We start from the raw sequence: 25844 nt of genomic DNA on the forward strand, positions 1-25844 counted from the left end.
TGAAGGTGATTTCTCCTCAGATTAGTCCAACAGACTCTTCCCTCACTGCAAAATATAGAGTGCACAGCTACAATCCATGGTAGCAAGTTTTAGCATTATCATGGGTATGAACATATATTTTTGATCCATAAGCAAAATTAAATATCATTTCCATGTTATATTTTCTTCCTTTTCTTATGTCTTTCCTTTCCTGTTCCCCCATGAACACTCATTTAGTAGTAGTTCACTGAAAAACTGTATTTTTCTGGTTTAATAATCCAAAAGAAAAGAGTGAAAAGGATACAATAATCTAAATGGCTGAAGAAACCTTCCTGCAATGATCTACTCTAATTTGTCTAAGACCAGATTTTGAGTAATGGAGACATAAACATGTTTCTGCCATGATATACACATACCTCCATCATAATCACCAAAAAATTGTTCTGAGAGAATTCAAGTAATAATTCCTCAGAATTACACTGGCAAAAAATTAGCTTGTAGGCGCTTTCTTTAATTGAGTACAATTGTGTCTTGAGACACATAAATTTATAACTAAAATACTTTACATAAATCAGCACTTATGCTACAATACAGAATTAATTTTTCTTTTTGAATTACACAGAAATACACTATAGGAGGAAATAGAGGAAGATAATCAATTAGAAGATGATAAATTTTCATGAGTTTCTGGAATACTGTTGTTCCCCATAAAGATACGACACAGGAAAGTTTATCTGAGTAAGTAAGAAGACCTCTTTTCAAATCTGGCTATTAATATCCATCAAAAGTATCTTGACAACCTGTAATATGATTAAGATTGAAGTAAATTAAAAGCTTTAATGCATTTGTATATCTTACCTCTGTATGAACAGTGTGTTTTTTCATTTATAGTGAATGACACTAAAAGACACTAAAATGACACTAAAAAGACACTAAAAGCTACTATATTACAGGATTTAAACAGTTTTGCATTCTTCCTTTTAATTAAAAATGCTGTCACTAAAATTTTTTGCCACGCCTGAACCCTTCAAAATGAATATGTGTTCGTGCTAGAAGTTATTTACAATGACTGGCCAGTCCACTGATCAGCTATTGTCTATCAGGCAAACATTTGAACTAATTATGACCTAAACCAAAGAGGCTTAAGAATAAGGTTACTTAAAGTTTTAGAAAATAAGAGAACAAAGGCGTCTGAAAGAAGCACCAAAATACATTCATTTTAAGTGGTCTAAAGTAGTCCCCAAATTGCCACTCACTGAGTAGAATGTTGAGGGTAATGTCTTATAAATCAGTGGAGTCCAAGTATTATTTTCACAGCAGAGGATAGGAAAGTGAAACATAAATGGAGTTTTCCAAAACATTTGAATGGAAACCTTCCAAAGGTATCCTCAGAATATAATTTTATTTTTTAATTTCTCAGCTTGCCATTTTCTTAAGACATAGGAAAATGTTTTCAAATACAGCCAATCTGAAGAACCAGATAATTTGTATTGTAAGAAATACAAAAGTAGGCCAGTGTATGTGACATATAGAGATTTGACACTGTGTCTACACATTTAACAGATGAAATACAAGGACACAAAATAATAAGCTTTTATGTTTCTCATAATTGTCAGAGATGGAAATGTCATAAAAATTCCCACCCACTTCAGAAGAATTTGAATTAGTTCCTCTGAATCGTAATAGTAACACAGCAAACTCCTTTTTTGGGAATTTATAAATTTATCTAAAAATGTCTGTGGCTTGTTTTATATTATTATTGACTTTAAGACAAATTTGTCTTGGAAAAAATATCACTATCAAGCAAAATACTACACAAAATATCCACTGAAAAAATACCTATTCTACAGACCTAATTTTAGCACTTCTTTCTTTTTTGTGGGACAGTACTGTAACTCAATTTCCACCAACTCACCTAATAAATAGGCCTCTTGTTAATATAACCTATCTTGTTTAAATTTATGACTTATTCATTACACTTCTGATAGTCTACAGTCAGTCTTCTGTTTATGACAATCACGTTTTCAAAACTATTCACAAATACAACTCTCCCCCTATGCTGAATATCCCACTTTTTTTCTTTTTTTATTTTTCCTATGGAGAACACATCAAAATTTTTATTGAAAGTAACACATCTGAGTTTGTCTGTCACAATAAATTTAAATGTTCTAGGCCTTTCAAAGGGTTGACTTTTCCTTTGTTTGTCTTTTCTCCAGGAATTTCTGCAATGTAGGAACTTAGCAATGCTGAGTAATTAGTAGAATGTAACATTTCACTAAAAATGAAACAAACCCTAGAAACTTCAAAGAAAAACAAAAGGACTGGCATTTCTCTGAAAATTGGCAAGAAAGGCATTAGGGAAGCAAAAAAAAAAAAAAAAAAAAAAGAAAAAAGAAAAAGAAACTCCTGCTCCTTAAGGCTAAACTATATAACAAGTGAGAAAAAGAAGTGGCATCCCTTGTCAACAAAGTCCTCTCTGGCACCCATTCTTCAAAGGGATTGAGCTGCTAAACAGTTAATCTTCAGTAACTCCACTAAAGAGCACTAGTGGCAGGCTGCCCATCATTCTCTGAGACAGAGCTTGTCAGAGAAAGTAGGGCAGCTTGTCCAGCCCAGCAGTCAACTGATTACTAGCGAGCTCAATGGGGCTGCTGGCCAACTCCTGAGACTGCTGCCAGCCCCTTGGGTATTCAAAGGCCAGGATCCAGTGTGGCTCACTTTGCCAGAATCACATGATGTCAGTGCTGTTTTCTCCAGACCAGAATAACCAGTCATTCAGGTTGCTGCAAATGGTATGCAAACAAAATGTCATAAGCTCAGCAAGGCTTGCACCTGCATTAACATCCAGGGGTTACATGCACAGGTCGGATCCTCACCTCTGCAAAGTGCTTCTGAGATCCAGATGGTCAGAGAGTGGTGTCCATTCAGGCCTCCTTCAGTAACTATAGTTTTAAAAACTGCTACAGTAGTTTCACTGACCAAATCCTATTCTGGAAACTACATTTCTAAATTTTTTTTTTTTTTTAAAGAAATGACACCAGAGAGTTGGGTCTGGTAGAGCTGAACAGAAACCACCTAGGTATTTACAGTTAGATATATGGAATGGAAACAAAACTCCTAAAATGTCTAAGAAGAAATAGTGCATTCATTTAATATCTAAGGAAATTCAAAATAAAAAAAAAATTAAACTGATTTCTAAGCAGTATATTTTTCATAAAGATTTCTCTCCCTGCAAATTTCACCCAAACCAATACACAGACTTGTCAACATCTCATCTGATATACTCAATAGCATATATAATACTGTAAATGTGAAAATTATTTGAAAAGTGAAATGCTGTGATGGTAGAAAAATAAAAAGAACAAAATTTCTTTTCTACTTCAAAAGTTTGCAGGTTTGTCAAGCTTAGAAGCTGTATGGGTGCAGTTAGGGTTACGAACTCTGAGTCTGACTAAGTGAAGAAAACACAGGCAGCCCTTTCCCTGCAGGGTTTTTTGGCTTGGGGGTTTTTTTGCAGGTTCTGTTGCCTGTATCAGTGTTTGAAGCCCAGATAAATATCCCAAATTTATTAAGTGGTGCAGCACCTGGGTCTACACAGACTAGGGGATGAACAGATTGAGAGCAGCCCTGGGGAGAAAGACTTTGGGGTGTTGGAGGAGAGGCTGGACATGACCCAGCCACAGGGACTCACAGCCCAGAGAGCCAAACGTGTCCTGGGCTGCATCCAGAGCAGTGTGGGCAGCAGGGCCAGGGAGGGTATTCTGCCCCTCTGCTCTGCTGAGAGCCCACCTGCAGGGCTGCAGCAGTTCTGGGGTCCCAGCAGAGGAAGGACATGGACCTGTTGGAGAGAGTCCACAGAAGGCCACCAAGTTGATGAGAAGGAGGGAGCACCTCTTGTCTGCAGAAAGGCTGATAGAATTTTGATTTTTCAGTCTGGAGAAGAGAAGGCTTTAAGGTGACCTAATGATGGCCTCCTAGTACCTGAAGCAAACTTACAGGAAAGATAGGGCAAGACTGTTACAAGAGAATGTAGTGACAGGACAAAGGGTAATGGGTTGAAATTATGTTATGTTTAATTTAGGTATTAGAAACAAATTCCTTGCTGTGAGGATGGTGAGACATTGACTGCCAGAGGAGGCTGTGGATGCCCCTGGCAGTGTTCAAGGCCATGTTGGAAAGGGCTCAAAGCAACCTGGTCTAGTTGAAGGTATCCCTGGTCATGGCAGGGGATTTGGAATGAAATGATCTTCAGGGTCACCTTCCAAACCAAACATTCTATGATTCTATTTTTAGGAAAGTCTTCTGGACTTCATGGAGAATAACCACTAAGAAGAGTGAAAACTATGAGGAAAGGAGGAGATGCTGAAGAGTACCTCTGGCCTCCTTACGACATATTTTTTTTAAAAAGTGATGGAGGTAACAGTAATTTTCACAAAGCCAAATTCTACTGATTTTGACCACTTTTAGGTAGTATCTTTGTGTCGAAACCAAAAGAAGCAGTGATGGAAGATACAAACCAACAGGAGTGTTGTAGAAAAATTGGCTTTAAACACTGAGCTAGAGCCTCAGGCCCAACACAGCTGCCCAGAATACTTGAGGAAGCCAGGAATTCTCACAACACAGACAGACTTGAGAACAAAAAAAATCTCTAGCTGACAAAGTAAGCATGTCAGGATGGCCGGGTGACAAAAGCAGATGGGGTTGAAATGCAGTCCCAAACCCCTTTGGCTCAAATGTCTGTCTCTGGAGATGTGTGCCAGTATCTGCCTGCAAAAATGCAGGGACTCCTTTTAATTTGGAGGATCACTGCCAATTTCCAAAGTCAATCCAACAGTAAGTAACATCTCAGCTTTTGACTTGTCCTTGTTCACTCTAGTGTCTATCTGTTGCAGAATTATGAATTAGAGTTAAATTATACATAACTTTAAACCTCAGCCAATTATCACCAGAAGCATGGCACTCTGAAATAATAACAGGTGTGTGTTTCTCAGATTTCCTTGGCATTAGCAACGTCTTCTCCCCTCCAGCATCTGAGACTTTTGACAAGTGGCCCTTCTGTCTCCTCCCTAGTCTAACCAGAAAGAATATAAAGTTGCACCTATGACAGCCATTTCTATCAACTTGAAGAAGCAGCTATGACCATAAAATGAAAAATAATGTCAAATTACAGAAGTTAGAAAAGCAGTGATCCAATAATAACCTAGAGAGGCTAAAAGTGCCACTCATTTACTTTTCAAGACAAAATAACAAAAGTAACACATGGTTTGTTCGATTTGGAGGAGGGACATATTTCTTGTCATTCAGACTTGGTACCCTTTCCACCTGGTGGCAATTAGGCTTGTTATGTATATTATTCCAAAGCCTAGAATAAAGATACACCTACCACACAGGATCAGAGATCAAATTACAGGGCATGTTTTTAAGAGTAATGTCACTTATTCTTGGGAAAAGCACAGTACAATAGCTACACTATGTACAAACTAAGCAAAAATATGACTCATGACTCATAAATTAAATCCAAGCATTTCATGTAAATCTTTTGGAAATGTGAATATCCAGGATGCAAAGCAAGAAGCTGGCATTACTATTACAGCATTCTCTCAAAATCCATTTAAGTGTTGTGCCATATGAGCCTCATCTCCTATGAGCCTGATAAATATATAAGGCAAATTCATCTCTGAAAAATGTGCGTTTTTAATGAAGTGTGATCTTCACTGCCACTAACATCTAGTTCTATGACTTCATTTTGTCTCCTTTGCTATGAAACCTCTCAATATATTATACAATCTGTCATTTTGACATCTCCCTCTTACTACTTATATCCACTGTTGTCAATCCCAAAGATAAAATTTATTTAATTAGAGGTATAATACTAGGAGTCAGTTTTAGATTTCAAGGTCACTCTAGTTTTGGTTCCTCTAGTTACTCATTTCTAACAGAATTGTATTCAAGATTTGCATTTCATACAAAGACTGCATACTGTTACTAAATACTCTGTTATTCTCAGCTTTCGAGTGTTAGAGGCATGCCACATGATGAAGCCTTTGATTAATTTTTTTTTCTTTATCATCTGGTGGGCTTTTTTTCTCCCATATTCCAACCTTATCTTAATTAAATTGAATTTAAGATTAAGGAAATGGTGAGGGAAACATGATTTCATATTTTGCTTAAACCACAGAGCTACAAAATTGTCTTACATATACAATTTGCTGTAATGTATTTTACTGTCACTGAGTACACATGACAAGTATTAAGATGTAGTGAATCAGTCAAATACCCCATTCATACAAGCAGGCCAAAAAGCAGTTAATTATAAATTTCACCATGACAATAGTTATTTGCTCACAATCCAAAAATTTGAAAATAAGGATGCAAAATCTGTCTGAAAACTCTACTCAATGGCCACAAATCACAGGAATGGAGTTAGCAGCAAGTTTTTGTGCTTTTACAGAGCAGGTAATTTCTTCAACTGGTCCGTCTCTAACGTACAGTGAAACTGAAAGTTTAAAAATAAGGGAAAGAACTCATCTTATCATACAATAAAGAGACAGCCAGACTGGACTGGAACAATCCTGTCTGGTAAACACTCTGGCCTTTGGTGTTTCAGTAAGTCCAGCAGCATCCTGGGTCCAAGTCCTCACAGCCTCAGAAGGCCGACACAAGCCCAGTCACCACCTTGTCCTGTAATGTAGGAACACAGAATCCAGCCTGGAGGACTTGGGCACAGTCCCTAAGCCACTGCATTCAGGGAAGGTGGGAGACCCAGGAGCTCTCAGCAAGTTCTCAGCAGCCACTGAGGAGCACAGCATGCTGTAGAAACAAAGCAGTTTTTCCTGCCCATGCCTTAAAGAAATTCCCCAATTTTTTTCTAAGTTTTCCATGGCAAACTTTTACACAATTGCACAAACAACACATCCAGAGGTGGCAGGCAGCTGAACTGTGTTAGAGCTCTGCAATTTTTAACCCATTTTTCTTTTTAAGTCTACTGTGTGTTTTCTGGAAGCTGATGGAGAGCAGAACTTTTGGGTGCTCTCACTCTCACTCTCACTTTGGAGAGGGGCATAATTTGACACTGCAAGCCTCATCTTACTGAATAGGAAAAAAAAACAAAACCTGAAGAGCAGCCTGGTCTCTTGAAATTCTTCTTTGAAAGTAAATGGATTCCAAGCATATTAAATTACAGTCTTTAATGAGACAATTTAGTCAGAGCCTCTCAAGTTCATAATTTTTCATTTGTCTATACACTTTGCTGAGATGAGGCACCTGCCTCTACAGGAGTTATGCTTCCTTCCCTTCCTTCCTCCCCCTTACACATACCACTGCAAATCTGAAGGGATATTTCAATCACCACTTTGATAAAGAAGATCATTTTGGCATAGAGGTGATCTCCTAACAGATTAAGGATATTTACTTTCTTCCTGATGGATCATTCCCAGAGATATCAGCACAACACAACCTACGCAATTAGTTTTCACAGGTGGCTGTTTTGCCTCCAGTAAAACTGCTTTCTTTCTCCTCCTGCAAGTCATAGCAAAGCAAATGTATATAAAAACATTTCAGATATGAAATAAACACTTTCATAAAAGCAGCTGTGATGCAATGCATCATTTCTGTCTGACCTGAGCTATGGAATGAACTTTTGCTGCCAGAATCAAAGATGGTAAGGAAAGAGTGGAGGACAGAGGCCAGAACAGGGCTGGGGGAAGATCAGGGCTCAGAATAGCACAGTATAAAATTACCTCAAACACGCAAAGGGTAAATGCCTGCTTGGTGCAAGCACACACTCTCTATGTACTCTGCTGCACAACCTGTGCAAACAGGCTCATGCTGCCATGCAAGAAAAACCAAGACAGTTATCTACAACTGAGAGCTAGGAAAGGCAAGCCCCTCATATATTATGTGCCACAGGCAGCAGTGGATTCCCTCAAGCACAGTAAGAAGCACACCTGAAGCTGTAATTCCACCTTCATATACTTTAACTGGCCACTGTCTAGGGAAGTATAAAAGAAAAACTTCCTAAAACTGCTGTCTGACATTTTCAAGATACTACAATGTCAATGTGGAAATCTCAGACAAAATATCTATTAAAGATATCTCTACGAAAAGAATCTCAGACTGTTACAAAGTAGGGATTCAAGTGAAGTTTTTTGACAAGTTCCTTCAGGACTACTCTACATAGGAATCTGGCTGTACTATTAAAACATCTGTGAAGCTTATTTGGAAATTATTTTTTTTTCAGCGCTCAAAGAAGAAAACATAGGAGAAAAATCTTATTCAATTTTGTGAAATATTTTCTTTATATGGTCATTGCAGGAAGCCTACAAAGAACATTCAGGCTCCACAACAGATATGGTTTTTTTTACAACACTTCCTAAGCATAGGGTGCAAACCTAAGCATGGTGTATCAGGTCTCATTTTAACTGGTAACTGGTACCACCAACTTACTCATATTGGACTCTAACACAAAGTGCCAGTTGAGCAAGAAAGTTTTCTGAATTTTTTTTCTGGATTTTTTTTTTTTCTCTCAAAGATGCAATGCATACAGTAAAGTTTTGATGCTGGGGGGAGAGACAGAAAAAAAGAGGAAGGTTTTTGATAATTCCTTCAGCTTATTGATTTTGGTGAGCCATTACAATTTTTTTTCCAGGTAATTTTATGCACCATAGCACAGCAAGTGGGGAGTCTCATCAGAGGCTTCAATGGGAAGGGAAGGGAAGGGAAGGGAAGGGAAGGGAAGGGAAGGGAAGGGAAGGGAAGGGAAGGGAAGGGAAGGGAAGGGAAGGGAAGGGAAGGGAAGGGAAGGGAAGGGAAGGGAAGGGAAGGGAAGGGAAGGGAAGGGAAGGGAAGGGAAGGGAAGGGAAGGGAAGGGAAGGGAAGGGAAGGGAAGGGAAGGGAAGGGAAGGGAAGGGAAGGGAAGGGAAGGGAAGGGAAGGGAAGGGAAGGGAAGGGAAGGGAAGGGAAGGGAAGGGAAGGGAAGGGAAGGGAAGGGAAGGGAAGGGAAGGGAAGGGAAGGGAAGGGAAGGGAAGGGAAGGGAAGGGAAGGGAAGGGAAGGGAAGGGAAGGGAAGGGAAGGGAAGGGAAGGGAAGGGAAGGGAAGGGAAGGGAAGGGAAGGGAAGGGAAGGGAAGGGAAGGGAAGGGAAGGGAAGAAGAGTAACTGTGATTATAATTATGATGGTCTTTCATGTAAAAGTTTGAATTTGGTATTGATTAGTACATAGGAATGCACACCACAAGAGTTTCATCCTCAAATTCAGTGCACAAAACATACATAGCAAGAGTCTAGAGCTCCCCTAAGAAAAAACATTACTGATTCACACTTGAGATTGTAGTTCAACAAATAATTAAAGTTTTTTTATGTAGCTCACTGAGATCTTATGAAGACATACTGTATCTGTGGGATAAACTATTGTAGATTTATGTATACTACATAATTAACTGCAAAAAGGTCAAAGGCCCAAATCTATCATTCTTCATGCAAAGTGTTAATAAGAGCACTTTCTTCTATAGATACAAGAATTGACCCGAAGGGTTTCTCAGGCTAATGTTTAGAGTTCCTGCACACTGTCATACCAGCCTCTTTACATAAATTAATACCGCCATTCACAGCAAACCTCTAAGGAAACCTAAGCTACCTCAACTTCCATGATGTGTTCAGAATACTTTGAAGAAATTAGGATCTGATTTTGTGCTACTAAGTAACTTATGTTTTTTCATATCTTTGCCATTGAAAGTCCCTTGGCACAGAAAAGAACCAGAAACTTCTGACTGTCTAATGACTAATGGCTGCTGACTGTACACCAGTATCAGATCTGAAAAATGCTTCACAGCTCTGTGGCTTCATGGTTTCACAAGCATTTGTATTTCCAAGAAGAAATAAATAATGCCAAAGAGGCAAGGAGGAATAGCTGAGGTTTGTTCATTCCCTCCATTCACTACTGCCATTTCAAGCAAGCCAAAAATTAATTCTTGTTCCTTACTTGAAATGATCCTAAAAAGACATATTTTCTAAAGCTGTGTCACTTGCATTAATAAATCAAATATCATTACATTATATTGTTAACAGTATAATATATATGTCCGTAATGTGTTCTTCTTTATCCTAGGTTTTTATCATTCTTCTACTTCTCAAAGGAAACTCCTTGTTCCCACTATATTAAAAACCAACAACTTTTCCCCTCACTTGTCTATTTGATGAAGAAACAAGACAAGAAGAGGGAACATATTCCTCTACTTAAATCCAAAGAGGACCTCAAGAGCTAGTAGCAAAAGCTGCAGAACTGTTCCTGAACTGGAAATGCTCAAAGCACTCAGCACCCTCAAATGGATTTTTCTGCCAAAATCTGATGTGACTGCATGCTAATATGAAAACTGAATCTTTGCAAGAGCTTTCAACTTAGCCACATCCAGGTTTTTTTTTCAGAAGAACAGCAACAGGAATACCCTGACATCACAATGACCTCTATGCCAAATTTCAAGACTTTGCTCAACAGCAGGGAGAAGGCAAAACTTGTCAGCAAAAAAGCTGTAAGATACATTTATTATAATCAAACATTTTTTTTTTTTAATATCACTTTTAGGAATGTCCAGCCCAGTTTTTCTGAAACTTTATAATAAAGTTCACTCCCAGGTGCATTCTGCATGGCAAAGTTAAACTTCAAAGAAGTGAAGTTTAACTGATTTATAAACAAAGGGAAGCACCCTTGTAATGGGAGGATCCTGGCCACCTCAACTCTCAGTAGTACTACCAAGCCCATTTAGAATAAAAAGAAATAATTAACTTTTTAAGAAAAAAAAGAAAATGTAACCAATTGCAACTCTGATGCAGACATTTTAGAATTGTAATAAAATGAATATAGGAAAGGTCTGTATTTGGGAGCTGAAAATATCTTTCCAGATTTCTGCCAACCAGGCAATGAATACTAGCCAAGATTGACACAGAATATGGATCTTCATGGTGTATAGTGACAGCATTTAGCCTTATCAGGGATCTGTCTTTGAAAGTATTCTGGATTAAAAAATTCTGAACCCAAAAGGTGCTCACCCGTCTCCTATTCTATCCAGTTGCTTTAAGCAGAAGTCTAAGTCATCCTTCTTAGCTCATGAAACACTTCATATTCAATGTTTTTAAGGAACTTTTGGGGTTCAGAACAGTGCCTAGCTGAAAAATGGTTGCATCTGTCTCTCTGCCTACCTCATTCATAGCAACATGGAAAGGACAAGGTCCGATTTTTAAGATTTCCAGGATGAATGGAAATTTGCTTCCCAGCTGAGATACACTGTAAAAAGCCCTTCATTAGAGAAATACATGATATTCCTTTGCCCCTTTAGAAGGCAGGATCCTTTGTGACTCCTTCCAATGCTGTGATTAGGAAATTACCTTTCTCCAATAAAATCTACCCACTGTCATGCCAAGTAAGAAGACCACACAGAAATCTTGTTTTCATAAGCCCATCAAGTCTTCAGAAACAGGGAGCAGACTTGACTCTTCCTTAGGTGATTTACCTCAGTAAATGTGCTTTTGTAAACTCTGCTAAGGAGACAACTACATGGTATTAACATGATATAAAATAGGTATATACTGAACAATGTACAGTAAAAACTTGCTAAATCACAGAAGCCAGTAATACACACATACACACAAGAGTAGCTTTCTCTTTAGAAAATATAAAATAAAGAATTCATACACTAAAGTCCTAGGTCATAAATACATAGATTCATATTAAACTGTCAAAGTACTGCCTCTGTCAGGGTATTTGTCTGACTTCAAGGGAATTGTAGGCTCTTTCAGGGGATTCTGTTCCTTGGAAACACTGAAGACCTCAGATATTCTAGCTCCACTAAATACTTTGTATACTAGGATTCTGGATAAATTTGTGTCTCTGGATTCTTGTGCTTTATGAAGCAGTTCATCTTGGCATGGGATAACACTGAGTTTTTGCTCCTCTTCCAGCTTTATGTACGATAAAACACAGGATTCAACTTCACCTTTAGTTATGTTAGTTAGGATAGAACAGCTGCTGGAATAGCATTTTGGAAAAGGACTGAGGCTAAGCATTTTGAAATGCCTAGATGTTAGTTATTTGCCAACTCACAAATTTTAAGAAGTTAATAAAGTTAAAATCTCAATACCCATGCATTATTATAAAGAGAAATAAAGTAATTTAAAGCTTCTACAGTGAATATATGGGTCAAAACGACAAAGCTTTCCCTGTAGATGGTAATGACACTGACAAAAGTTAACTGTTCACTCCTTTGAAATAGAACCGAAACATGATACTTATGAAAGTACAATATTTTGTGGCTATCAAAAACCGCCAGTGTTTCTGTTATTATATTCTGTGTTCTTTTGCAGAAACTAATTCAGTTTCAGTTGCACATCAACTTTTCTTCACTAAAAAAATAAAGTCATGGAACAAAATACTCACTTTCCTGAACTTACTGACTTACTAACCTAGGGAAATGCCACAGAACAACAGATGACTACCACACAAACATTTCTGCAGCTGAATTGAGCATAAACTACAGTTTTACTGAAAAATCTCACAGCATCTAGCCAGTATTATTCAACTATTTTATATCTGGCCCTTGTCTCATAAGAAGATACTTCACAAAATGTTGGACTAAAAATTTTACAAGATCAAGCCAATACTTTCTTTCTCCAGCTGAATCATAAATAGTGCAAAAATTGACTGACTTGCTGTATTTCAGCACTTCTGATCCCAGATGCAACCAGGAACTAGAGAATAATTCCAGAAAAAAAAATAAGTGAGAATCTTGTTTACTCTTTTACATCCTTGAAAATACATCTGATTTGAGGTTGGCTTTAACTAGCTGTTAGACAGTAGCTCAAGCAGCTAAAAGTTCATAAAGAACTTTTCTTCTTGTAACTCATATGGTAGAGCAGCACCTAGTATAAGTAACTGTTTCTGCCAAAATTACAGCAGTCATTTGCCTGAGATTTTCCTGTTTACATACAAATGATTCACACTTGTTGCCAAATTCATCTTATTGTCTATTATATATTATCCACTACTCTTCAAAGTCACTGTTACTCATATTTGTGTGATTATTATTCTTTGTTCTATGGAGTTTTATTTTTGGACAGTCCTGAACTAAACAGTAGTGACTGCAATGTCAGTGATTTTTTGCTATGGCATTTCATCTTTCCTTTTGTATCTGCAATTTTTGTCATGAAGAAAATTTAGACTTTGTGTGAAATATGTCAGAAACACCATAGGAAAAAGATATTAACATCAGAGTCTCCATTGATTACCAATTCCATATGCCATTATTTTTATTATTAACATCTATTACTGGGAGGATTACAGCCATCTTGTATAAACAGAATAATATTTAATGAAACGAAGTTGGACTTTTACATGTGAGAGACTTTTTATTTCACATTCACTTTAACCTCTCTTGGGTTTTTCCCCTTATAAGAGTGCTGAAGATTTGATTGGTGCCCTAGGGACTGTTAAACTTATTTTAATGTAACTTAAATATCTTTTAATTTGTTTTTCTATGAATCTGACATATGGTGCATCTGGGAAATTGAAAGATCATCAGGAAAATAAGATTCCACAAATACATAGGTAAATGTTCAGTGTTTTTGAAAGAGTAAACCAAAGTAAGAAACTAATGTCTTCTTTTCTTTAATGTTCATTTGGTTCCTTTTCAGAAAAAATTATCACTAACTTCAATATAAGTAATATGATTTAAAGGTCAGAAGGAAATTGTAAGAGGCCCTCAGCAGCAAATTTTTAGAATATATCCTTTGCAGGCTGGTGTCCTTTTTCTCCTAGCACACTCTGCAAACTTTTTTTTTTTTTTTTTCCTATTGCTAGATATGTAATTTTGAAGGTGGTTTGTGTTTTCTACTTTTTTTTTAAGACGACAAATCTTAATCCTATCCATGCAGCTGAATAAGATATTAAAATAGTACCATTTTGGAGAAGAGTTAAGGACCAACATCGTAATGTTTACTGGTCAATCAAGGGATAAAACTAGGAATGAAATGGAAATAATTCCTGAAGTTAAGGAATAATATATGGAGATCAGCTTCCTGGTGCTACATGAACAGGTAGAAAAGCCAAGATTTCCAGGTAAATCTGGCCACCATATGAAGATGCATAGAGCTGTGCTTTGCTGTTTTCTTCTAAAGTAATTTAATTGCTTATGTTTTGAAATGTTGTTGCATTATGTTCTCTTCTTTTTAAATTGTATTATACCAGACTCTAGCTATAGAAATCCTGAAGGGATCAGGTCAGCAGGTTAGCAAGAGTCAACAGATTTGTTGAAGGACCACCATGAAAAATAAAATTTTAAAATTAAGGAAAAAAATTCTTAGACCAATGCATCATGGAGTTTCATCCATTCGTGAGACAAAAAATGAATCTTTGGTTTTTGGCTACCATTTTGCTATTTTGTGAAGCAAGTAAATGTACTGTATTCAACTGGAAAATCAAATCTGAGCTAGTAAAAAGAACACTGTGATAAATAAAATCTTAGTTTGAGCTTTTATGATTCTTAAAATACTTACTGAAGAAAACTAACAAAATTTACAAGTCAAACATAGCAAATAGTTAACTGTGCATATTTGTATAGAAAATACAGATGTTCTTTAAGTTCTCTGTCCTTTTAAAACCAATATTAACTACATTTTAAACGGCAATGAAAGATCAAATGTCTTGTACATCTTCTCACATACCAGTAAATTTCCATGGTCAAAGAGGCTGTAGGAACAACTTCCCTGTAAGTACCATATCAGTCTGCAAAAGACTCAGCAAACTATCACTGTAGATAACAAATAAAACATAAAGGCATATTACTCAGAACATCATCTTTTACCATATGCAGTCACCTGGATCCTGTGATATTTTTATGTTGTATTTAATATAACAAGAATCTTTTTCTTTTAAGTCATTTATACTACACAAACATGCAATCTATTGATTTCTGCCAACAAAGGGATTTTCTTTCTCCACAGAACTACAATCTGTGCATACACAGGTTTCAAAGATATGATGGAAGCTCCAAGTGTTTTAATAGCCCATTATCAGAAATTATCCCTTGGCAATAAAAGCCCAGACCATTGGCTTCAGATCAAGTCAATGAAAAATGGGATTATACAATTTTATTGAGAGAGGGAGAGGGACAGAGAAATGTGGTTTAAAAAAGCCTGTGATCGCAAAGGGAGGAAAAAAATCCAGAGAGGGTAAAAGAGAGATCAGCTCCATTTTCAACCCAATCTACTAGTCTCTCACATATAAATCCTTCAGATTTTCTAAGTGGTTTTGTTGTTGTTTTTTTTTTTTCTTTTAAAAGAATAAGAATGGACTAATGTTTTATATTTGTTATTTTTAATAAAGAAGAAAAAATCTCACTAGAAAGGAAAACAAAACAAGAGGTGACAGGAAACAAAACAGCATTTTGTCTTAAATTTGCACAACCTAATTTATAGTAATAAAGCAGAACCTAAGAGTTCTGGTAAATGTCAGTGCAGTCATGTTCATTACATATGTTGATAGGTATGAAGCAAAGTCTCTGTAGGCCCTTCAAAAATTGCACACAGCCGATTTAATGCAAACCAGAAGTCACTGACTGCTGGATGAACATTCGGTTTCATTCCCACATGGATATTAAGACAAAGCAGAGGGAGGGGGCTTCCTCCACATTTATTTACAGTTAAAGGGTGGGTCTTGAGGAATGAGCATGAAGCCAGTGAAGAATGGATTTGGTTTATGGGAAGACACCTCCCAGCCTCCCATTCTGCAGCCACCGCAGCGAAAGCGCCTGGGTTGTGTGTAACCTCCTCCCTCCCCCACCTCGCATCTGCCTTGCCCAATCTCGTCTGGGCCCGCTCCAATAACAACATCTGCTTGGCAGCTTTTCAAACCCATGGATAGTTATCTAACTGAGGCTTTTGTGCTGCACTGTTTATTCTATGTGAAGAAATGCCTCCTTAGTTGAAAGAGTACTTTAGAAAAGCTGTGCAGCTATTAGCAAGTGAAGCACAAGGCTAATAACCCCCACCTGCTCATCAAATTAATTATGACATCTGAGTCATTATAACTCAGAAAGAACACATGACTGCAGACTTGTCACACGTAGAAATAAAAACACTCTGCATTAGAGGGAAATATATGGGGTGGGGGTGGGGGGGGGGGGTCGGGAGAGATAGTCCAGGAAGAAAAAAAAAATCTAACCTTCCCCAATTCAGTTATTAAAAATGTGCCTTACTAACTGCCCAAAGGCAAAAACTGAAGGAGAGAGGATAGGAGTGGCTAGAACTTTCCTGCAGAACGCATCTTTACCCCTCTGTGTGGGCTTATCAAAAAAAGAAAGAAAATATATTAACAGATTGATCTTCACAGAATGATTGCAAATCTTCATGTTTTGTGAGAAATCTCATTTCCATAAGATTTCATAGTAACCTGGTAATTCTTATATTTTCATTCCCTCCCCAGTTCAGTTACTCCAAATGTCTTAAATATTACTCCACATATCTTAAGATATTTTCAGACTTAATGAGGACTAGAATAAGAAAAATTCTGTGGAGGAAAAAAAACTCTAACATATCAGCAAAACTTTAACTATTTATGCTACACTTCTAAATGTCTCCGGCATAGAGAAAAGATATGTGTTTCCTGTGCCTTGCAACACTTTTCTGGAATTTTTCACTGTGAAAGACAGCTCTGCACCTCACTCTGTACTTCAGTCTCAAAAGTGGTTCTTAAATGCAAACTGTAACTGATGGCAAACTAATTTTAAATAATTCTCACAATCTTATCAAAATCAGAGACAGGTAAAAAACCACATTAATACGTTCATATACAATGGGTTTTAGTTCAGTGAATAAAAATAAATTGGGCAGTAAATACATTATTGTTGGAAAAGTGTTTTGTCTTTCGCTAGTCCCAACTGATTCAATGTCCACACTGCTTCCTCCAAAACAGAACACAGAGTTGCTGAGTAACGTCTCTGTTACAAAGAGCATACCTCCAAAAAGTATTTCTATCACAGGCAAGGCTTTTTAATCAGTTACAGAAATAAAAAATATTTTCCAAGTCAGTCATAAAACACAACCTAAAAAGTAGATAGGAAATTACTTGTTACAGATCATCTTCATCTACACCGTTGCTCCCATTAGTGCATATTTTTCACTGTTAGTAGCAAATACCACCCGTTGCAAGTAAAGACCTCCAGCGCTATTTCTGGTGAAAAAATGTTGTAGAATTAGCTTTCAGACAAGATGATACTGGTTGTCTGGCTTCTTCATATTTTTCAAGTAATATGTATGCAAATTACTGGGAAAACCATGTCAAAACCTCATTTTAACTATTCATTTCTATTCGGTTATACTTCAATTATTTTTGCTACTTGAAGGAAAAATTTGGTTGATTTATACAACTTTTTCATTTAGCCCAAAGTTGAGAGGCATAAAAAGAAAGTAAATACTAAAGAGGAAGTCCCAGCTTTGCTTTTGCCAAGTAAGACTGCTATGTACCGTAGAAAATAAATTACTATCACTTGAATGTGTCAGTCTCATAGAACCAGAATAAAGAAGAAACAGGAAATATATTAATCATATAGACAGGCTGTTCTGCACAGATTTTTATGCCTGCTAGGATGAGCCTCACATTCAGTCTTCTCAAAAGCTCCACTTTTGGAGAAATTCTCTTTAAAGGGGACTGTGGCTTCCTCCACTGTATGATTAGGTCTGTAGGCAGAAAAATTACCCTGCTCCTCCCTGCTATGCCCATACTCCCTGACATAGAGCTGTTTGTAGTGCCCTTCCCACAATCTGTTCCTGCCTTTCCTGATCCATAGGTACACATTGCTCCTTCACATCACAGAAAACACCAGAAAAACAGTGAAAAAATAAAGCAAGGAAGAACATGGTGCATTCAGGATTCTCGCTGACTTTAGTTAAATTGATTATTTGATAAAAAAGGATATACAGTTTTTATTCACTGATAAAAGCATGGGTAATTCAATTTGCAGGAATGTACTGCTTCTGTTCTTACTGCAGGAACACACAAATTATATATTGCTCTAGGACATGTTGCCCTGCAGAAGCACTTAAGCATAGCGATAAACCACACTGATTCTGGCCTTGAGCTAATATGTTTAGGGAGTTCTAACAGAAAAGAAAAGGAATTTTTTTTCTCAGCTGGTACACTGTTAACTGAATCTACAAGAATGCACATGACCAAAGTTTGAGTGGTACCACCAATTTATAAAATACTTAGTAAATCTAAATTTCATCTGAAGGCTCTATGTATTTTTCCTAAAATATTATCTCAGAATCAAAAATTAAAGTAAGTAGAGATGTAGAATTCATGAGTCTAAATTTAAATCCAGACTACTGTTTGCAAATGCAATATCCAAGTGGAAAGAGTTTATGCTAAACTGGTCTAAATTTTTTTAAAGTTATTGTTTCATAACTAGTTCCCACAGTTAAGGAATTCCTTTACCATGATGAATGATAAATACGTATCCCAGAAAAATGCAGCTAGAGCATGAAAGATTGTGCACCCACACACAGACACATGCACATACATACACATTATGTATGCTAAAGTGCATGAAGGGAACATTATGGAAAAAGTGTGATCTGTGATAATCACATATGAAAAAAAATTCTACACAGAATTTTCTGACAGGTTGCTAGATTTAACAACATTGTCATTGGACTCTTAAAAATGCCAATGGACATGGCAGTTAAGGGTGCATATTTCTCCAAATTCTGCAGTTCCTAGATCTTTACAAAGCATATTGCTTCTCATATCCACATAATCTCTGCACACACCTCCACCCCTGCTTCCTTCCCAATGGTACGTGGTCTTGAAAATACAAATGTTCAAGTTTCCTGGAGCTGAGTGAAAGAGGAAAAGTCACACTCCCCAGGGGCAAAACTAAGGGTTCTCGGCGCCCCTGAAGTTGTTAACTACAATACAACATAACGTGTCACTTCACCATAATTAGTAAGAGGGAAACAGCCTTTTTTTCACCTCCAATGGCATTAAGGAGATAAGACAAGGAATTCCAGATCATATCTGAAGGCACAAAACTGTCTGATCAAAAAAGTGCTTATATGGACAAGGAGTGACATTTTGTGCAACAAGCAGGAAATAAAAACAAAACACAAAAAAGAAAAAAAATCACAGCAGCACAAATCTGCTCAAAACTAAGAAAAGACTCCTCAGATTACTTCTTCATCTTCAATTTTTTTCTTGATAAGGGTGTTCTGCATTATTTCTCCTAATTTTATAAATGCTTTCCTCCTCCTTCACATGGATATATCTTTTCTGATCATGGGTATGCAGAAAGGTTTACTCTAAAAGGCTTAATTCTCCAACCTTTTGTAACTAACACAAATTACTTTATTTTGCTTGTCCATCCATCTTTCACTCTTGCACTTTAAGTAACTTTCAAAGTGAAGAATCAGAGATGGTACTGCAAATTTTTACTTTTCTGCAGCTGTCCATCCTAGAACTTGTATATACATATTCCATTATTTTAAGGCTTCTACAACAGTTTTGATCTTATAAGAAAGGGCAGGATGTACTATGTGCTTCACTTGTTCAGGTTTAGACATGGAGGAGGGGTATAAAGCACAAGTAAAAGTAGCACATAAAACTGGCCTGCTAATGGCTCAAATCCCCCACCTACAGAGCAAAGAACATATAAACAGGGACAGTAGTTTCTCTTATGGATCAATGTGCCTTAACGATTTTCTAGAGTGACCACATCAAAGAGAGCAACAAGTGCTCAGTAAACCATGCCAATTCATTCTCAGGTTTCTCTGCTGAGATCACCAGCCATTTCAATGATGCTTTTCTATAAAACAGTCACCAGTTCACCAGAAACAAGACTAAATCCTCAGTCTTTTATCCAAGTAAGACCACACTCTTCAGCAGGCTCATCTGACAACACTTTTATTCTTGGCTTTTACTGGTTAATCACAGTAGCAGCTCCAAGTCTCTTGAGTGCAGTCTTTACCATTTTCAGACTGAGATTTGTCCATGTTCAACATCATCAATTAGTGTGTGCTCCAACCACAGCAGTGCTTGGAAAAAACACTGCAGCAGACAACCCTATCACAGACCTGCTCTGAACGGCAGGACAGCAGACAAGAGGACATCCAGCTACAGCACAGACTAAATGGGAAAAAATTCAGTTTGAGGGGGTTGAGTTCTGAAATTTGTGGTTTTGGGGGGTGAGAGGGTGGTCATATTTTCATATATTTTTCCTTTGATGTAGCATCCATCACAACCAAAGACAAGGATTAACTGTAAACCCATTCCACCACCACTAGATAAATAGTGGCCAAATGTGTTGTCCTGCCTTCAACTACACTTTCTGTTCTAAATCACACTCAATTACAGATTATACCAATAGAGTGTATGTTTCTGGTGCTTCCTGCCAAAATTATTTTTAAAAGCAGTGTAGCTCACTGTGATTAAGCCAAACCAAAACTCTCATCAGTGCCAGATGTGGCACTACTGCCAACTGTTAGACTATACCACCCATTGTGGGATCATTCTTCCTCTCTATCTGTTCAATAAAGTGGCTGGACTTTGTTCTCCCCGAGTGACACATCAGTGCTTTATTCAGAAATGCAAACTCATTTTTGGACAAAACAGAAGCCTTCCCCCCCCCCCCCCCCCCCGCCCCCACACCTCCACCCCCAGATGACAATGATCGTATGAGATTTTAGACATAATTGAGGACACAAAACTAAAGTTATAAAACTGGACTTATATTTTGACAATGAAGCTCTTAAAAATGAAGATTTTATTATTTTATATAAGAACACAACTTCATCTCTTTTGTGGATCTACTAGAGTGCCCAATTTTTCATTTTAATTTTACAGAGTTCAGGAAAAATATTTGAGAGGGGTTTTTTTCCCACCATCATAAAATTAATATTGTAAGGATAAAATTTGAGAAGCTTGCCTCAGTCATCAAGCCAGAACAGAACACTGAATACTCAAAAATCTGGTCCAGAGATTTTGGATTCTTACACATACTCCTTATCAGGACTAATTGACAGTTCCGAAACCACAACCACTGTGAAATGCCACAGTCATTTCCTATTTTAGAAACAAGGTAATACAGCAGTCTCCAAGACAGCACAATGCAATAACCATGGAGAATTGCTGATTTTGTACTGATAAGCACTGCACTGCTTTTTATCCAAGTGCTTCAAAGTGCTTACAAATATGATTTTGCCTTACCATGATTGGGAGATAAGCAAACATTTTAAGAGTTTCAGTCTAAGAGCAGAGAAGCTGAAGCACCTAGCAATGTCCAAATGAGCTTTGCCTTTTAACTCCATTCAGGCAGGAATCAAGGAGAATCTCACTAATGAAACTGAAGAACCTGATCTAAATTGCCAGAGAACTGAAGTTCCTGGCCGTTGATTGACAGGGGCTAAGACAGTTTACAATCTGAATGGGTGCATACAAAATGAAAATGGAGATTTGAAATTTTTGACAAATCTATATGCCGCTCCAAAAACATGTGCTGGAAAACTTTAGTTAAACCAAGATCATTTCTATATCATTTTAATAGAAACATTACAGGAAATTAATTTCCTAGTTTAGTGTTAGGGATGCATAGGGTTATATAAAAATAGCATTCATTGTACTGGACGCAACTTTCTGTTCCTACAATCGCAGAATAACATTCATTGTAAGCTCATTTTAATGTTATTTTTCATATACTTTTTCCCACAAACTTTTAATCTTAATTCTACTGATGATGAATTGTTAGTCTCTACAAAACTACAGGAACTTTTTTTTTTCTATTAAAAGTTACAAGAAGAAAAAAATTGCTAGATACGAACTGTATAGGATGAATTCTCTCTTCAGCAGCCCATCCACACCAGTTGCACAGGAAAATATGGTAGCTTCCAAGATGTATTTCATTTAACAGTCTGTCTACACTGGGCAATCATTGCAGCATTGTCCAGAGTTAGCAATACCATCATATTTCTAAACTCTGCCAATGTAATAAATTTCCCTGCACAAAGGCACTCAGCACAAGCTAAGAATGTTCACACCAAGAGCTGGTACAAAGCTTTCACTGGAGTGCAGAAGAGAGTAGCTGAGTTTGCAGCTGTGCTTATTTAGCTTACTTTTAAAAGGCTTTCAATACAGACAGAAAACTCTAAACCCATTTGAAGAATATTTAATACACCACACTACTGTCCTAAAATTTCTCTATTGTTTGGAAGAGGCAAAAGTGTGGAAGAGAAGAACGAAGAGTAGTGGCATGTACACAACAACAAAGTACACAAATGTAAAGTTTTTTGTCAAAAGTTTTGAAATTAATAAATCAGTTCTGAACTACTAAACCACAGTTTCCCTCATAGAAGTCAAAAAACTTTTTACCTACACTAACTCAAATTTTCCTCACACCTCCTGATTTAAGCTCACTCCAGAACTCAGCTGAAACAACTGCTAACAGGTCTCATCCTTCTTACAAGTAGAGATGTGTTTAAACACTGCCTTCAAAACAGTGAGTACAATTGTTAATGAGTCTTTTTGTTCCATACCAAGTCTTTAAAAAATGTAATGCAGAATACATCTGTGTTGCTTTGCATATCTGATACATGCTTAGCTTAACGTAGTAAGTTTGAAGTATGAAGGAAGAAATCTCACTTCCTTGTTTTTTACCTATCAAGGAAAGGCTTAATGCCCCATGGCATATGCAATGAATGGAGTCTTCTTCCAAGAGGAAACACCTTTTAATGCCGAGTGAACTGGGTGTAGGCAGACAGGAGTTGGCACTGGGGGGAGGCAGGGCTGGCCTCTATGGAACAGTGTCTGCCCTGGCCCCAGCAGACTCCAACAGAGACACCACAGGGCAAAGCTGAGACCCTCAGCCAAGATGGAGATGCCCCTAGGAAAATGCATGCAACAAAGGGCAAAACAATAAGGACTGAGGGAAAAGTGTTATAAACAACCCTAAACATACTGAGCTCACAGGAGAAAGATATGGAGGAGACTGTGGTGGACTCCAGGACTGTGGTGGAACAAGTACTTCCCTGCAGCTGGTGGACAGGACCATGTCAGAATTGCAAAATGAGTAAGTTTGGAAGGGAGCACTGGAGGTAATATGGTTGACCTCCTTGCTCAAGCAGAGTCCCCTAGAGTATGTAATTCAGGCCTGTGTCCCATCAGCTTTTGGGTATCTCTGCATGAGGGAGACTCCACTACCTTTTTGGGAAACTGGTTCACCCACACAATAAAGTTTCTCCTCATGTTCAGATGTCCACACTGCAGCTTGGGAAGGACTCCACACTGGAGCAGGTTAATATTTCCTAAAGGACTATACTACATGGAGAAGATGCATGCTGGAACACAGGAAAAGGGGGAAGGAGATGAAGAGAGAAGATGTTCTGAACTGACGAAAACCCTAGTTCCCCATCTTCCTGCACCACTAGAGCCCAGCACAGAGAATGGTAGAAGAGTCAGGAATGAAGGTGTAAAGTTGATCCTGTAAAAAGGCAGAAGGTGGGAGCAAGGTGGCTACGTTTTTCCTGTGTTTCTCACAATCTAACTCTATTTTAGTTGACAATAAATTAGATCAATTTTACCCAACTTGAGTATGTTTACCAATGAGGGTAATCTGTAAGTGACCTCCCTGTCTTTATCTCGACCCACCAGCTTTCTGTCCTCATTTTCTCCCCTGTTCTGCTGAGCAGGCAGAGTGAGACAGCAGCTGGGTGGGCATGTGGCAGCCAGCCAAGGTCAATCTACCACAGTAAAAAAAGACAAAACAGGCTCTGTCTTTTTCTTGTTGCAACAGAATATGCTGTGCTTGCCTGTCTCTCCTAGTAGAGCACAGACTAAAAGCCAGAATCTCAATTTATGACATAAATTGTCTTTCACCACTCTCTATTCATGAAGAAAAAAAAAATATAATGGTATTATTACATTTACAACTGTGAGGTGACAATATTTCCACACCAAAGGTTTTAAAACCCAAGAAAATTCAGATTTCTCTTGTTTTTTATACAATGTCAGTCATTGTTCTGATGAAAGATGGACATAAGTATGGACCAGAGTACAGATGCAGATGCACCTACCTCACTTTTTGGCACATACAGTATGCAATCAAAAAAAGGTTTGTTCACAAAAGATTTATCCAAAACAGCAGATTTACCAGGACAGCTATTCTGGTATAATACAATACGGCTTTGGAAAACTTGCCCTGGAACTAAAGTATCTTTTCCTCTTTTAAAGTATCTTTTTTCACTACTAAACATTTGCAGCTAAAACAGTATTTATAGTGAAATAGTTCTGACAGAATGCACTATTTAAAATTTTGTATTTTTACATCCAGAGTGACAAAAAAGCATAAGAGAAATTAGATTACTGTTTTAAAGTTAAGGGGAAAAGTTACACCCCTTCAAAAAATGAAATGGCTGCTTACTCTTGTGCTATGCTTCATTGCATTATATTTCAAAGCATCAAATCATTACAGCAGCTTTTTGTTAATATAGTATTTTAAACCAATGAGTTTCCAGACTAAATTCATCCTCTGATTACCTAAACACTTCCCACCAGCATGAAATAGAAATTGGCGAAGAGACGAGACAAGCAACCTGCAGTTTCAGGGCAAGAGAAAGCTTCTGTGGGAAGCTGTAGGGAGATAGCCAGAGGGGAATATTTAAAAAATACACTAAAGTCATCTTAGCTGTTTCATGGAGTCATACACTTAAATTTATCTGAATATTTGAAACATTTCACTGTGAAATAAAAGATGTGTCTAAGACCCTAAAGAGTCTACATGTGGAAAAGTGGTTACCAAAGGAAGAAAAAGACTGATTTCCTGCTTAGATAATTTATTTTATGGAAAAGGTTTCTTTTCTCATTTTGAAGTCTCTTAGTAGTGGTCATACCCTATTTTTAAAAATTTGATAGAAAGAGAGGGAACAAAATAGCAGAAATCAAAGGTGGGGGAGGGGAAGAAAGTAATTCTGACTAAGAAATACTCTTCAATACCTGTCCATTTTATGTACACTGCCTCTGTGAATTTTCTCTTAATGAAAACAGCACCATTTCTCACACACACACATACACACAGACAAACAATAACAACAACCACCACCAAAAAAAAAAAGCATCTAGGACTTCTGGTAAATTAGTAGGGATACATAATCATCATATCCCAAATTCAAACATAACACTTGGCTTTCTGGCGGAGCTCATGCTTAACTCCTCCAGACATTCAGCGCGCGCACACAGGCAAACATTATAGAATTTTTGAATCAGTAAGTCATTTGGAAGAATCTCCAGAAGTGTGCCGAGGCATGCTTCTGGTGCTGTGCCAAATTATGTGCTTCTGTTTGTGGCTTTCATATATAGATTAGACAGATGCACAAGCATGTACTATTTGGCAAGTAGTGACAATAGCTTATTCTGAATTTAGCAATTCAAACTTCACTGAAGTTTTACTAGGTGAAAGAAAAAAACATAATGACATAATGTTTGGGCTCTGCCTTTATATCCGTTTGGCATCTTTCTGCTCACTTGCAAAAGACAAGAAGCCCCTGTAAATCCAGAATGTCCTCTTTAGATCATTCTAGTACAGGAATTTCAAGTTAAAGGTTGAAATGTCAAGTGCAATTAAAACAGAGCTTGCATTAATTTGCTCTTATTCTAAAACCTCTCAAAATTTCCTGAGATTTCACTGTGTAAGTACCTAATACTTCAATTTCTGGCCACAGATCCACCTGGAAATTAGTTAAACGCCCAGTTATCCAGTCTTGTGACCTGACCGTGCCATAGGTAAATACAGAATTTCTTACAATACATACCATGGGTTCACAGGCTTAATAACCACAGAG

The 25844-nt window shown here is 37.4% G+C and overlaps 1 protein-coding gene and 1 long non-coding RNA gene across 9 annotated transcripts in view; one reads left to right on the top strand and one right to left on the bottom strand.

The window, feature by feature from the left end:
• The window catches only part of NFIB (nuclear factor I B), a 171087-nt gene that overhangs the window by 115048 nt on the left and 30195 nt on the right, over nucleotides 1-25844 (bottom strand). The window lies entirely within an intron of this gene.
• Nucleotides 4199-10414, top strand: LOC135291300 (uncharacterized). Of its 2 annotated transcripts, none has more exons than XR_010354096.1 (4): nucleotides 4199-4812; nucleotides 8510-8626; nucleotides 9712-9890; nucleotides 10084-10414. It is a non-coding gene; the product is annotated as an uncharacterized LOC135291300 (long non-coding RNA). The 2 variants fall into 2 exon arrangements; XR_010354095.1 differs by having other exon boundaries at nucleotides 4199-4395.

This window comes from Passer domesticus, chromosome Z, assembly GCF_036417665.1.
Source record: "Passer domesticus isolate bPasDom1 chromosome Z, bPasDom1.hap1, whole genome shotgun sequence".
In the NCBI taxonomy this organism is placed as follows: Eukaryota; Metazoa; Chordata; class Aves; order Passeriformes; family Passeridae; genus Passer; species Passer domesticus.